Here is a 13,565-nt window from a genome sequence, read left to right as displayed (position 1 = left end):
GATTCGCGACTGCTGATTGGCCGCTGGTGATGTCATTGAAGTAAATGCAGGCATGTATTGTAGTGTAACATGCAGACGTAGGTGTACACCGTGGGTGAGTATTATAATGCATGCAACATGCGGACGTGGGTGTACACCGTGGGTGGATGCAGTGCAACATGCGGACGTGGGTGTACACCGTGGGTGGATGCAGTGCAACATGCGGACGTGGGTGTACACCGTGGGTGGATGTAGTGCAACATGCGGACGTGGGTGTACACCGTGGGTGGATGCAGTGCAACATGCGGACGTGGGTGTACACCGTGGGTGGATGTAGTGCAACATGCGGACGTGGGTGTACACCGTGGGTGGATGTAGTGCAACATGCGGACGTGGGTGTACACCGTGGGTGGATGTAGTGCAACATGCGGACGTGGGTGTACACCGTGGGTGGATGTAGTGCAACATGCGGACGTGGGTGTACACCGTGGGTGGATGCAGTGCAACATGCGGACGTGGGTGTACACCGTGGGTGGATGTAGTGCAACATGCGGACGTGGGTGTACACCGTGGGTGGATGTAGTGCAACATGCGGACGTGGGTGTACACCGTGGATGGACGTAGTGCAACATGCGGACGTGGGTGTACACCGTGGGTGGATGTAGTGCAACATGCGGACGTGGGTGTACACCGTGGATGGACGTAGTGCAACATGCGGACGTGGGTGTACACCGTGGGTGGATGTAGTGCAACATGCGGACGTGGATGTACACCGTGGGTGGATGTAGTGCGACATGCGGACGTGGGTGTACACCGTGGTTGGATGCAGTGCAACATGCGGACGTGGGTGTACACCGTGGGTGAATGCAGTGCAACATGCGGACGTGGGTGTACACCGTGGGTGGATAATTTACTTTAAACGTCGCTCATCGTTTTATAAAACTTTATAATCAACTTTTATTTTCTTTGATAACAGTAAACTTTTAAAGCTAATTTTGACCTCTTTAGATTCGTAAATTATTCCATATTTAAATTGGCTGCTTATATTGCAGGCAATTTTAAACTATAAATGTGTTACAATAAGATCTGTAGAATCCTATCATCGGCGGCCAATCAGCAGCCGCGTATCAGACACACCCTACTCTGGCCATACATCTCAGCTGCACAGGTCAGTCAAATAGACTATACCCTGTTTGATTGACCTGTGCAGCTGAAATGTATGGGGCGAGTAGGGTGTGTTTGATTCAAGGCTGTTGATTGGCCGCCGATGATGTAAACCTACAGCTTTTAACACATACATACTTACATTTTGAAACTGCCTGCAATATAATCAGCCAGCTTAAATAGGGAATAATTTCCCAAACTAAAGTGGTCAAAATTAGCTTTAAAGGTTTACTGTTACTTAAGAAAATTAAAGTTGATTATAAAGTTTTATAAAACGATGAGTGACGTTTGAAGTAAATTATCCACCCACAGTGTACACCCACGTCCGCATGTCGCACTACATTCACCCACGGTGTACATCCACGTCCGCATGTTGCACTGCATCCACCCACGGTGTACACCCACGTCCGCATGTTGCACTGCTTCCACCCACGGTGTACACCCACGTCCGCATGTCGCACTACGTCCACTCACGGTGTACACCCACGTCCGCATGTCGCACTACATCCACCCACGGTGTACACCTACGTCCGCATGTTGCACTGCATCCACCCACGGTGTACACCTACGTCCGCATGTTGCACTATATTATCCACCCACGGTGTACACCTACGTCCGCATGTTGCACTACATCCACCCACGGTGTACACCTACGTCCGCATGTTGCACTACATCCACCCACGGTGTACACCTACGTCCGCATGTTGCACTACATCCACCCACGGTGTACACCTACGTCCGCATGTTGCACTACATCCACCCACGGTGTACACCTACGTCCGCATGTTGCACTATATTATCCACCCACGGTGTACACCTACGTCCGCATGTTGCACTACATCCACCCACGGTGTACAACTACGTCCGCATGTTGCACTACATCCACCCACGGTGTACACCTACGTCCGCATGTTGCACTATAATATCCACTCACGGTGTACACCCACGTCCGCATGTTGCACTACATCCACCCATGGTGTACACCTACGTCCGCATGTTGCACTACATCCTCTCACGGTGTACACCTACGTCCGCATGTTGCACTACATCCACCCATGGTGTACACCTACGTCCGCATGTTGCACTACATCCTCTCACGGTGTACATCTACGTCCGCATGTTGCACTACATCCTCTCACGGTGTACACGTACGTCCGCATGTTGCACTACATGCACCCACGGTGTACACCTACGTCCGCATGTTGCACTACAAACATCCACGGTGTACACCTACGTCCGCATGTTGCACTACAAACATCCACGGTGTACACCTACGTCCGCATGTTGCACTACAAACATCCACGGTGTACACCTACGTCCGCATGTTGCCTGCATTTACTTTTCACCTTTGTTTTCGTCTCGTAAATTAACCATCTCCGGAGAAGTCTTTTAAAACGATATAAATATTAAATGCTTTTTTATTTTATTTTTTTTTTTTACACGATGTTTTTATCATGAAATTAAACTTCTCATCACACACACCATACGGTCCTACAAATTCTACATAGTTTTCTTTGCATAAGGCTACTATATTGTGACGAAGGGGCATGCGAAGAGGTGCTATGAGACTCCCCGTGGATTCCAGTACTTTGCTGTGGTAATCCTTTCTCGTTCGCAGGGGAACGCTCTCCCTTTCGTGCGTTAAGATTACCGAATGATACGGGCAGTGCAAGGTGAACGCCTGCCCACAGTTTAAGCCCTATGTCTTTCTGCAGCATCTTTGGCTGGATGGCTGATGGAAGGTGAGAAGCCAACCAATGTTTTTGGCAGCAGGTGGGGGAGGCGTGAGGAGGTGGGGTTGACCTTAGGTTAGGCAGGTGCATGGTGTTGAAGGACAGGAGGCGGGATTAGTGCTGCCGTTCACTGCGTATCTCCCACCTGTTGTCAGCACCTGGTGAGGGGGAGTGTTGATTTAACTCCTTGAGTACAGTGATGCCATATTTCATTCTCATTGGCATCCAACAGTTTTATTAAGCTTAAGGGCCTCTGTAGCAGATTGGATTAGGGTGATGTCTCATTGACCTTGTTACAGTGACTTTTTTTTTTTTCGCCCTACCCTGTGGCGAATATATTTATGTCGTAAAGGACATCATACTGAAGAGGCTTTCCATCTTACAGTGTCTAGTATGTCAGATTGTATAGTTCTCTTTTCACATCTGACATAGCGTCTGTTTCTGTTAGGAATCCTCACCTTTTTTCCCTGTTTATAGCGCGCTTAAGTATCTGTGTGTGTGTGTGTGTGTGTGTGTGTGTGTTATGTATTGGTCTTTGCATGTGTTTTTATTTCTCCTAAGCTTGTTTTCTTTTGCTTTCAGATGTTTTTTTTTTTTTTTCGCGTCTGTGTTTGTGCTCTTTTGTGATCGTTTGTGATTTTATGAGCGTTTCAGGCTGTGTGTAAACCTGTATAAGTATGTGCGTATTTTAGGCTCCCTTATGGATGTTTACATATCTGGGCAGTAAACAACGGGTGTGTGACCTTGCTGTACACACACACACACACACACACACACACACACACACACACACACACACACACACACACACACACACCTGCTCTCCCCTCTCATTCTTCAAAGAGAACCCGTCTCTCTCTCTCTCTCTCTCTCTCTCTCTCTCTCTCTCTCTCAAGAGAAGTGTCTGCCTCATTCGTCACGCTGTATCCCCTCACCTTCTCACTTTTTTTTTTACTCATTTTCTTACATCTCTTGCTCATATATTTTTTACCTTACAAATTTTTCACACTTTTCTCCAACACATATTTCTCTCTCTCTCTCTCTCTCTCTCTCTCTCTCTCTGCCATCCATCCGTCCTCCCTCCACACACACACACACACACACACACACACACACACACACACACACACACACACACACACACACAGCCTTGCTAATGACGCCATAATCACCTTAGTATAAACACAAGGCTTCATTAATCACCGCCCCTCTCATCACTTCATCATCGTTATCCCGGGTAATTACAGTATTAATGACCCCCGTGATGCTCCTTAATGGCGTTTGTTATTGGGGGACTGAGAGTGCGGGAGGGATACGGGGCCTCTTTCGTAGAGAGAGAGAGATTTAATCACGTTACAGGCTTTGCGGTCCATGCGAGGTAGCTTGGTGTTAATGATGGAAAAAATTATACTACACACACACACACACACACACACACACACACACACACACAAATAAGAAAACAAAAAGATATTCACGAAGGATAATTAGACAGTGGGAAAAAAATAAAAATGCAAAGAAACAAAGAATTAAAACTAGAAAATAAGATGAAAGGAATATAAACAAAATTAAAAGAGAGAGAGAGAGGGAAGGAGAAAATAATTGAATGTGGTGTGAAAAATGAAAATGGAGACTGAAAGAGTGGAAGGGAGAAGAGATTAATAAGTGGAGAAAGAATAGTTTTTTAATAAGGAGAGAGAGAGAGAGAGAGAGAAATGAGTAACAAGGGAGAAGGGTGGAAGATTAGAACTGGTGGGGATGCAGGAAGGAACGTGGAGGGAGGGAGGGAAGGAGAGAACAAGGGAAAGGTGGAGAGAGAGATGGGGGAGGGGAGAGGGAGTGGGAAATGTGAGGAAGGAGGGAGCAAGAGGAAGAGAGGAATAATGAAAGTAAAAAGAAGGAAGGAAAGAAGGAGGGAAATGTGAGAATAGAGGGAAGGGAGGAGGAAAGAATGCGACTGGAGGGATAGTGAAGAATAGGAAAGAGGGTGAGAGAGGGAAAGTGACGAATGTGAAAGGGGGTGAGAGAGGGAAAATGAAGAAATGAAAGGGGTGGGAGAGAGAAAATGAAGACTGTAAAAGGGGTGGGGGAAGGAAAATGAATGTGAAAGGGGTGGGAGAGGGAAAGTGAAGAAATGAAAGGTGGGGGAGAGGGAAAATGAGTGTGAAAGGGTTGGGTGAGGGAAAGTGAAGAAATGAAAGAGGGGAGGGGGAGAGGGGAAATGAAGAAAGATGTGCGAGAGGGAAAATGATTGTCCAAGGGTTGTGTGAGGGAAAGTCAAGAAATGAAAGGGGTGGGAGAGGGAAAGTGAAGAATGGGAGAGGGAAAAGGAAGAACAGGAAATAAGGTGGAAGGGGGAAAATGAGGAATGTGAAAGGGGTTTGAGAGGGAAAGGGAAGGTATGAAAAGGGGAGGGGGAGAGTGGAGGAAAGAGATTTTTTAAGCAGTCATTACATGTGGTATTGCAGATAGTCACTGTTACCTTGTTACCTTTTTCTTAACATCAGAGTCTGGGTACTGATAAGAATTTCTGCAATTGTCTTCAGGTGATTTTGAGTAATAGTAGCTTGGGCCGGGAGAATACTGTAGTAGTAGTAGTAGAATAAGAAGTAATAGTAGTAGTAGTAACAATACTAGTAATATCGGTCTAAGTAAAAAAAAAGAAAAGAAAAAAAAAACTTTATATATGCACTGGATTAGGTTGCTGGCCTTTGGTTCCTTCTTTCTTGCAAAAAAGAAAAAAATAAGATAAGGGCGATTAATACTAGATGCTCAGTAGATAGTTATTACGTTTGGACATCATGACATCACTTTAATTACGGTACATTCTCTCTCTCTCTCTCTCTCTCTCTCTCTCTCAGTAACAGGTGAGGGGAGGAAGCAAGCTCAGCGTTCTTCTGATTAAAGCAAGAGGGAGCGAGGGTGGGAGGAAGAATAAAAGATGAGAGAGAGAGAGAGAGAGAGAAAGCAGTAAAAGGGATATTAGTAAAGAAAGTGTGGTGGCAAGGGTGGTGTGGTGGCAGGGTAGTGTGGTGGCAAGAGTGGTGTGGTGGCAAGAGTGGTGTGGTGGCAGGGGTGGTGTGGTGGCAGGGTAGTGTGGTGGCAGGAATGGTGTGGTGGCAGGGGGAGTGTGGTGGCAGGGGGGTGTCATTTAGAACAGATGGATGCAGGTGGCAGGGAGGAAGTTAGAGAGAGAGAGAGAGAGAGAAATATCAAGGTTAGTTGAGTAAGAATACAAAGATATAAAGCAAATACAAGAGCAGATATCTTAGTGTATTTATTTTATCATTCTTTACCACACCTGTCAGCGCATACCTGGCCATTAAGTATTTTGTTATTAATATTCCTCAGTCATCACCATCTTTATTAACCATTAAAGATAAATAATTCTGACAGGAGCTGGGTTTATATTTTTTACTGAATTTATTTAAGACTTTGCATTAAGCAGTAAAAAAGAGAGAGAAAAAACTCATTTGTCGTTTGTGGACCGAATTGCACCATATCTCAGGATCTTAGAATTATCTGTCCTTCTCAGCTGATGATGTGGAATGATGGAAAGCAGGGAGAGAAAGGGATGAAGAGAGAGAGAGAGAGATTCACATCAGCAGCTTCCCATTCATATCTCCCCTGCCTCATTCTCTTCTGTTCCATTACCTCTCTCTCTCTCTCTCTCTCTCTCTCTCTCTCTCTCTCTCTCAGGCCATTTTCTTTGTCATATTCCCGTCCTCCCCTTTGCCCAACTGCTAGAGAGAGAGAGATGTACAGTGAGTTTATATTTTCCTGACACTATATATTTCCTTTTTTTCCTGTACAATAAACACATTGGATTTGCCTATAAATGTTCAGCCCACGTTTTTCTGTATTTTTCTTTGGGTGAGATACATGTGTGTGTGTGTGTGTGTGTGTGTGTGTGTGTGTGTGTGGATATTAGTTTTTACGTGTGTACTTTAGTGTGATCGATCATTTCAGTGACATGGTAAAATTGTGAGTATATGTATGTATGTATGTACTGTGTATGTATGGATGGATGAATGTGTACTCTGATCCCAACAGTATAGGAGAAAGTTTGTGTGTGTGTGCGTGCGTGTGTGTGTGTGTGTGTGTGTGTGTGTGTGTGTGTGTGTGTGTGTGTGTGTGTGTGTGAGGGCAGGTGTGAGTGGGTTGAGGAGGCCAGGCGTAAATGTTTGTCTGTTGGGAGTGTACCGGCCACTCCTTTGCTCCACACACACACACACACACACACACACACACACACACACACACACACACACGATCTAATCATTTCACAAAGGGGCAAAACGGTTCCCAAAGCATCATCACACTTCGGAAGACCGCCCAAAAGACCGTAGCAGCTCTCCAAAGACCAAAACAGTGTGCAAAAGACCGCAGAGAGACCGCAGACAGGAGACCGCTTATGTAGGATTGGCGAGTCCGGACCCAATCATAAGCGAGGTCTTAAAACTGGGAGAGGCGGGGTAGTGGGGGGGAGGGGGGCTGATCCAGGGGTAAGACAGCGAGTAATTAGATTTGGTGAGAGAGAGAGAGAGAGAGAGAGAGAGAGAGTCTGGGAAGTAAACTTTGAAGAGACTTAGTGTAAGATTGAGAGAGAGAGAGAGAGATTGGAGGAGAGGGAAGTGTCTGGGAAATAATGGAAAATTTGAAGAGAGAGAGAGAAATGGGCGATGAAGAGGGAGGCTAAGAGATGCTTGTACTTGGAGAGAGAGAGAGAGAGAGAGATGTGTTTGCCCTTGAAGAAGAAAAAGACACATTTCCTCCTTTCATTTTCTCTCCCTCCCCAACCTTTACCACTACCGTTACCACTACCTCTCCCCCACCACAGCTTTACTTCCTCCTCCCCACCACCACCATCCACTCTTCCCATTCCCTTACCACAGAATACCATCTCCCTAACCATCACCACCACTATTACTGCCACCATAACCATACACCTTACTTCCTCCATCTCCCCACCACAACCACTCCCATGCCCATCCCACTATGACCATACACCCTCCTTTCTCCACCATCACCATTACTGTCACCAGCTACCCTTTTCTCATTCCCCTGCTACCACCTACCATCTCACCAACTATCACCACTACTGCTGCTGCAACCTACCCTCTTCACTATTCCCTACCACAGCTTACCACTGCCACAGTTATAGCCACTACTCCACCACACTTCTCCCTTGTAGTCTACTGCCACTTCTCTCTTCCTCCTACCCATCTCTTCCCCACCGTTCCCTGCTTCCACCTCACCCTCTCCTCCCTTTTACAGCTCCAGCACAGCTCTCCATCCCCTCCCTCAGCTCTGCCACTCACCCCCAGCATCACTACCACTGGTATCACCCTTCTTTCCCTCCGGCTCCTCTCTTTTCACCCCTTCCTACCCCCTCCCCACCTTGCCACACCTGTAATCTACCCCTCCACCCCTTCTCATACCCCTCCTACCTCCCCATCCTCTCCAGCCCATCCCACACTACTATAGATCCATCTCACTCCCAGCATCACTACTACTACTACCACTTTTCTTTCTCGCCATCCCCTCCCCTCCCCTTCCCCTCCCCACGCTTCCACATCTATTATACACCCTTCCTGCCTCACCATCCCCACACTCCCACACCCACCCATCCCCACACTCCCATACCCCCCACATCCCCACGCCCCTACCGCCACACACCCTGACTCCCACACACCCCTCCCCACCTCCAGCCCAGGCTAACTTAATTCCTGTGTTGGCGAGCCGTAAGCATAAAGGGCAAAGAAAGGGCCCTAAATAATTCTGGTGCAATACTTCCCTGGCCACGACGGGGCTTGAATAACGCTTTGTGAGGGACCAGACGCCTGCTTGACGCTAGACGGACGAGGAAAAAAGCAGACGAAGAAATATGAGGCCTGGAAAGAGTTTGAGAGAAAAAGAGCTGAAGGGAGGAGAAAAAGAGAGGGGTTAGGTAATATAAAAAGTCAAAGACGAGTGGTGAAATGCGGGATGAGGCCTTGGGGGGAGGGAACGTAAGGAAAAGCGCAGAAGGGATGAAAAAAAAGGGAGGGGGTGTTAGGAGATATGAAAGCTGGAAAAAGAGGAGGAAAAAAAAGGAATTGTGAGGCCTGGAAAAAGATGTGAGAAAAAGACCTGAAGGGATAAGGGGAAAAAGGGAATTAGGAAATATTAGCGCTGAAAAAAGGGGGGAAATGAACCAATTACTTGGCCTGGAAAAAGTGTGTGAGAAAAAGAGTTGAAGGGATGAGAAAAAGAGAGAGGTGTTAGGAAATTTGAAAGCTGAAAAAAGAAGGGAAAAAAAAGAGGCTTAGGAAATATGAGGCGTGGAAAAAAGAACGTGAGAAAAAGCTGAAGGGATGAGAAAAGAGAGGAGTGTTAGGAAATAAGAAAGCCGAAAAAGTGTGAGAAAAAGAGCTGAAGGGATGAGAAAAAAAGAGAGGTGTGTTAGGATATATGAGAGCTGAAAAGAGGAGCGTTAGAAAGGGACTGACAATGCAAAACGGGGGTTGGGAGATATGAGGGTTGGGGAAAAAGAGTGTGAGAAAAATATCTGGTGATGACCGATGGGCGTTGAAAAAAGAGGTGTTGGGGACTGGAGGAGCGTTGAAAAAAGAGGTGTTGGAGACTGGAGGAGCGTTGAAAAAAGAGGTGTTGAGGACTAAAGGGACGTTGAAAACAGGTAGTAAGGGCTAAAAGGGCGTTGAGAAAGAGGTGGTGAGGGCTGAAGTGGCTCTAGAAATCTCGTAAATTATGTGTACCCCCAGATCACCAGAACTTTGTACACCCATGGATTTTTGTCGAAGCCCTAGGAGTTGTGTGTGTGTGTGTGTGTGTGTGTGTGTGTGTGTGTGTGTGTGTGTGTGTGTGACTCTCCCCAGCTGAATTAAATCGCAACGCCATAGCAGAGTCTCCTATATTGACCGAATCCCTAAAAAGGTTAAAGACATTATTTACATCTCCCTTTGGCGACAGAGGCTTGTGGTGAGAGTGGCCTGGGTGTTGTGGTAAGAGGGGAAGTGTGTGGTAGGGGCCTGATTACAGGTTTGATATTGATGTATACATTCTTGGTGCTCATGTTGTGGTTTAGGAAGCTCAGGTGGTATATATGAAGATTTGAAGTTGATCTTTTTGATAGTTCACGTTGCATAATTTCATGTAATAATAATAATAATGTCATTATCGTTAACATCATCGTCATCATCATCATTCATCATATCATTATCATCATCATCATGTCCATATTTCCTTGTTAATAGTAATGATGGTGATGATGATAATAATAATAATAATGTCATTGTTATCACCATCATCATCATCCTGACTTTATTTCCCACTTAAGGATGGGATGATGTAGAGAAATGTGCTTAGAAATATATATTACGGTATTAAAATCAAAGAGTGACATTCCTCAAAAAATTATCCCTTCCAACGTGAGGCATATACACAGCCAGATTACAGAGCCATTTTATTCGAAGTGCATGGACATTTTTTTTTTTTTTTTTTTAATCATTGAGGAAGACAGACTTAGAAAAACTGATCCAAAGCTTCTGATCGTGTGTGCAAAGGCTTGAGATTGCCAGTTATTTTTTCATAGGGATTTTAAACAGAAAAAAAGGTTAGTATTAAGTGGATAGACGGGTGCCGCGTGCCCGCCTTAAAGATGAGGATAATAATAATAATAATAATAATAATAATAATAATAATAATAATAATAATCGGCAAAGAAAAAAATTATGAAAGGGCGAGAAAAGAAAATGGGAATAAAAGAAGAGGGGAAACTGAATCAGAATACTTTATGTGTATGTTCCTAAATATGCTGCTGGTTGAGAGAGAAGTTTTGCAAGTAAATAAACTTTCCAGACTGAATAAACACAACCCCTCTCTCTCTCTCTCTCTCTCTCTCTCTCTAACAGGCACGTTGATCACACATCCGCTGGTAAAAAGAGAGCAAATTAAAGATAAAAGAAAGTAAGCAAAAACGAACAGGCCTGGGGAAATAGAGTTGGTGGGAGTTTTGTTTTTGTTTTGTTGTGCTTGTTTTTGTTTTGACCTTAATTGCGAGCCCCACCTGGCTAACTAGGAAGACAGGAGAGAGAGAGAGAGAAATAGCAATAACATGGAAATTAAAAAAAAAGTAAATTGAAAGGAAAATTAATCGAATATAGGGTAAAATGAAGAGAGAGAGAGAGAGAGATGTCAAGGGAAGTGAAAATGATAGGAAATAAAATGAGAGGGAGAGAGGAAATGAAAGATTATAATAATTGATGTATGATGATGTTGTTATGGAGTAAACAAATGAAACAGTTTGATGACAGACGAATATTATAGAGACGAGGGAAGTGAACAGTGACTGGAGAAAACGTTGGAACGAAAACAGAGTGAAATTAAGAGGGAAAAAATACATATAATAACGAGAAAATAACGCTGAAGGAAAATTAAAGCAAATTAAAGATAGGCGAAATGTGAAAGCCAGAGAAAGCAAAAGGAGAGCAAAATCTACAAAAAAAAAAAGAAAAAAAAAGTAAAATGTGAGAAAGCTAAGTCTGAAAGCAAAGGAGAGGAAATGCGGACGACAGTGGAAGACAAATAAAATATGCATTATAAGATGAAAGTCAGGCCAGTGAAAGGAGGTGTGTCGTGCAGTTGGAATATCATTGTTGAAAGCAGGTGGGACTGAGCCAGCAATATTGCAAAGAAACAGAAGAGACGAGAAAAGAATGATTGTTGTGATGTCGCATTTTATATCACCTTGACCGTCTCTCTCTCTCTCTCTCTCTCTCTCTCTCTCTTTAATCGCAAAACCAAGACCCCTATATCACAGACGAGGAGTCGTCGTGAATTGGTTCCTTTATATATACCTGTAGGATTTTATTTTTAAGCAGTGTATTATTGTCTGTTTGTATATTTGTCAGCATAACCCGTCTGTGGCCCTCTGTATGCCCTTCTGTCTGTCTGTCTGTTTGTCTGTCTTTCTGCCTCCCGGTTTGTCTGTTTGTTTGCTTGTCAGTCTGTCGGTGTCTGTCTGTCTTTTTTGTTTCTCTTTGTTGCTTAGTGATGAATCCTGTTTTGAGACACACACACACACACACACACACACACACACACACACACACACACACAAAGATTGGAAATAGAAACGGGAAGTGAAATGTGTCAGAGAGAGAAAGAGAGAGCATCCTTCACCTGCAATATATCAATAGAGGCAACGTTTTCATTTCGTTTACCACGTCTGTCTGTCTGTCTGTCACTTTCTCTCACTTCCGTCTGTCGTCTTTCTCCTCCCTTCATCATCTAAATTTCGTCTTTCTTCTCTCTCTTTCTCCTTCCTTCTCAGTCTCCTTCCATCTTCCTGCATCCCTCTCTTCCCTGCCCTTCTTTTTTTTTTCACCTCTTATTTAATATTTTCTCTCCACTTTCCTTTCATCTTCCTTTTAGTCCTTTAGTTTCTTCCATTTATCCCTTTATACATTTCTCATCCCCTTCTTTACTTTTTTTTCTTTTTCCTCCACATTCTTTCTTCTTACTCTCTCCCCATCTTCTCCCTTTATCTCACTCTTGTCTCGTCTTCTCTTACCTTTGTCCCATCTTTTCCTCTCCTCCCTCTCCACACCGTCTTCTCTCCCACCTTCTCACCTTTCCATTGCTCGTCTTCCCACCTTTCCCCTTCCTCTTCTACTTCTTTCCCCTCGCCTCTCCTATACCCCTCTTTCCCTCCCTTGCGTCTCTACTTTTCCTTTTCCCCCTGTCCCTCTCCCCTTTTTCCCCTTGCTCTCTCCCCCTTCCTATGGATCATTTGTCATCCCCCTTCCGCCTCCCCCATTTTCCCCTCTTATTCCCCTCCTCTTCTCCCCTTTTCCCCTTCCTCACCGTCTCCCTTCCCACCACCGTGTTAATATTACACTGAAAAATATTCCCATCTCACCCCATGCTCTTAGTGCATCCCCAGGGGGCCCTCTCTCGTCCCTCTGATCCCCCCTGACCCCCGGACATCACCTAAGGGGCGTAAAGCAAGGGAACCCCCATGAATAATGTACCTCCCGGGAAAAAGGTGACCCCATGTTATAAAGGTACCCTCCGGTGAAAAACGTACTCCCGTGATATGAATACCCCCTTACGAAGAAGCCCCATAATAATAATAATAGTTTCATATTATCTTCTTACTCTTTGCACTTTCTGGCATTTCATAATTTTCCTTATTTTCATTTTCTTGTCCCTTCCTTCCTTCCTTCCTTCCGTTCTTCTTAGGCCCTTCCTTTTCTCTTCCTTCCATCCTTCCTTCTCAGTTCGTTCATTTTCTCTTTCTTCATCCTTCCCTCCATTCCTTCCTTCCGTCCTTCCTTCCTTCCCAGTTCTTTACATTTTCCTCTTCCTTTCCTTCTTTATCTTCCACTTTTCATCTGTTCATGTCCGTCTCCATTTCTTCCTTCCTCATGTTCCCCTTTTCTCCTTCTCTATTCCCTCCTTCCTTCCTCCCAGTTCCATCCGTCCTTCCCTCACCTGTTCCTGTTTACACTCTTTTGTAGAATACTTGCTATCTTTTCCTCCCTCCCTACTCCTTTCCTCCATCTTTTTTTTTTTTTTTACCCCTGATTTTATTTTCATCGACTCTACCATTATAAAAAAAAAAATCGTCATAAAAAAGGAACGAAAATTTATTTTATTTATAAAAAACTGCCACGAAGAAACACC

Source organism: Coenobita brevimanus, chromosome 110 (assembly GCF_032717465.1).
Source record: "Coenobita brevimanus isolate Jiangsu-jjx chromosome 110, ASM3271746v2, whole genome shotgun sequence".
NCBI classification, from domain to species: Eukaryota; Metazoa; Arthropoda; class Malacostraca; order Decapoda; family Coenobitidae; genus Coenobita; species Coenobita brevimanus.
The sequence above is the reverse complement of the archived record's forward strand: the minus strand, read 5'-3'. Positions refer to the sequence as shown.